We start from the raw sequence: 1,699 nt of genomic DNA, 5'->3' as shown, positions 1-1,699 counted from the left end.
TGGCATATGGGCAGAGGACGTGGTGGCAAAGAGTCCAGCACATAATCAAATTGGCATTATCCTTCTTCAGGCACGCGGAATACATCAAACTGTTAGTTAATAACTCAATTTCTTCACGCGGCGGCAAAAACAAGAGGCTCCAAAGAACCGAGAATTTCTCCCAGACCGCCACGAATTTCTTCAAACAGTTTCTGGGTTATCTAATTAACGCACCTGGAAAAAAAACCCATGTTTTAGTTTTTTGAAATTATTCTTAATTTGGGAAAATAGAACGTTTGAATTTTGACATTTTTTTTGTGTTTAAGCATTTTTCCTGATTTAACAGTTCTGCATTCGGCTGTGAAATTGATTTTGAAAAAAAAAAAAAATATATATGGAATACTTGGAGGAGAGGCGGCTGAAGGATCTGATCAAGAAGCATTCCGAGTTCATTAGCTACCCCATTTATTTGTGGACTGAGAAGACCACCGAGAAGGAGGTCAGTGACAACGAAGAGGAGACAGAGGAGAAGAAGGAAGATGAAGGGGATATCCAGGAAGTGGAGGAGGAAAAGGAGAAAGATAAGAAGAAAAAGAAGGTAAAGGAATTGTCACATGAATGGAGTCTCGTCAACAAGAAAAAGCCCATCTGGATGAGAAAGCCAGAGGAGATTACAAAGGAAGAGTATGCATCGTTCTATAAGAGTCTCACCAATGATTGGAAGCATCACTTGGCCGTGAAGCATTTCTCTGTTTCTGAATGATAATGTAGCTATCCAAGGGTGAAATGAACTCAAAAATATGCCACTAAATGATGAATGCCTCCTACAGGAACCAACCTCCAAAAATGCACAATTCGGTCCTCTTTTTTCTCTCATATATACAGTGCATTTTTTTTATGTTGCATGTTTATTTCAGGCCAAAGCTTGAACAGGGAGGCAGATTTATTTGTTGAAGCCACAGTGAAAAGCTAGGATTGAGGATAACCATAGATTGTTTTTCTTCTTCTTCTTTTTTTTTCTTCTGAAATTGTAAAATTTTTATTAAAAGGGTTCATGATTTACAATTTCAGGCAGCAAATACTTTAAGAAAAACGTGTTAAAAATAGGACTTTGATTGAGGTCTTAGGCTGGTTTTTTATCAATCTGAGCTGAGTGACTAGGATAGGATCCATGTCGGGAAAATTCTGGAGATGCCCATGTGGTCGGTTTTTTCATTGGATGCCTGTAACCTGCTAAACCTTGAAACAGCTGCGGAATTCTCAGCTAGCTGCGGAATCAGGGCAGTTTCCGCAGCTAAGTTGCAAAACCTTATTAGAAGAGGATACAGTGTTTTGAAGACCACTACAAACCATAACCAGACAAGTTTGGACAATTTGAACCTATCAAAGCAGTTGAGTTTCATTTTTTTTTCATTTTTTTTTTATTGAATCAATTGAAATGTTGAAGTTTATTTTGTCTCCTTTTTTTTTTTTACATAATAATTCTTTTTCTGATCCTCCAGATCACACAAAGTGCAAGAGGAGAGCATACTCGAGAATTTTTTTTTATTTTTTTTTTTACATAACAATCCTTTTTCTGATCCTCTAGATCACACAAAGTGCAGGAGGAGAGCATACTCAAGAACTGTTAATTTTTTTTTTAGATGTAAGAAATAAGGTCTCCTAATTACACTTCCCCAGCAACGGCGCCAAAATTTCTAGTCAATTTAATGTCTTAAAT

At 37.0% G+C, this 1,699-nt stretch overlaps 1 pseudogene; it reads left to right on the top strand.

Moving 5' to 3' along the window:
• Window positions 1-373: 373 nt before the first annotated feature.
• On the top strand, window positions 374-742 carry LOC149231529 (heat shock protein 90-1 pseudogene; annotated as a pseudogene).
• The last annotated feature ends 957 nt before the right edge of the window (window positions 743-1,699 follow it).

The sequence above is a fragment of the Pinus tabuliformis genome, chromosome J (assembly GCF_031772625.1).
Source record: "Pinus tabuliformis cultivar Carrire ecotype Pingquan chromosome J, CPIR1, whole genome shotgun sequence".
Lineage (NCBI taxonomy): Eukaryota > Viridiplantae > Streptophyta > Pinopsida > Pinales > Pinaceae > Pinus > Pinus tabuliformis.
This window is presented reverse-complemented; position numbering and strand designations above follow the sequence as displayed.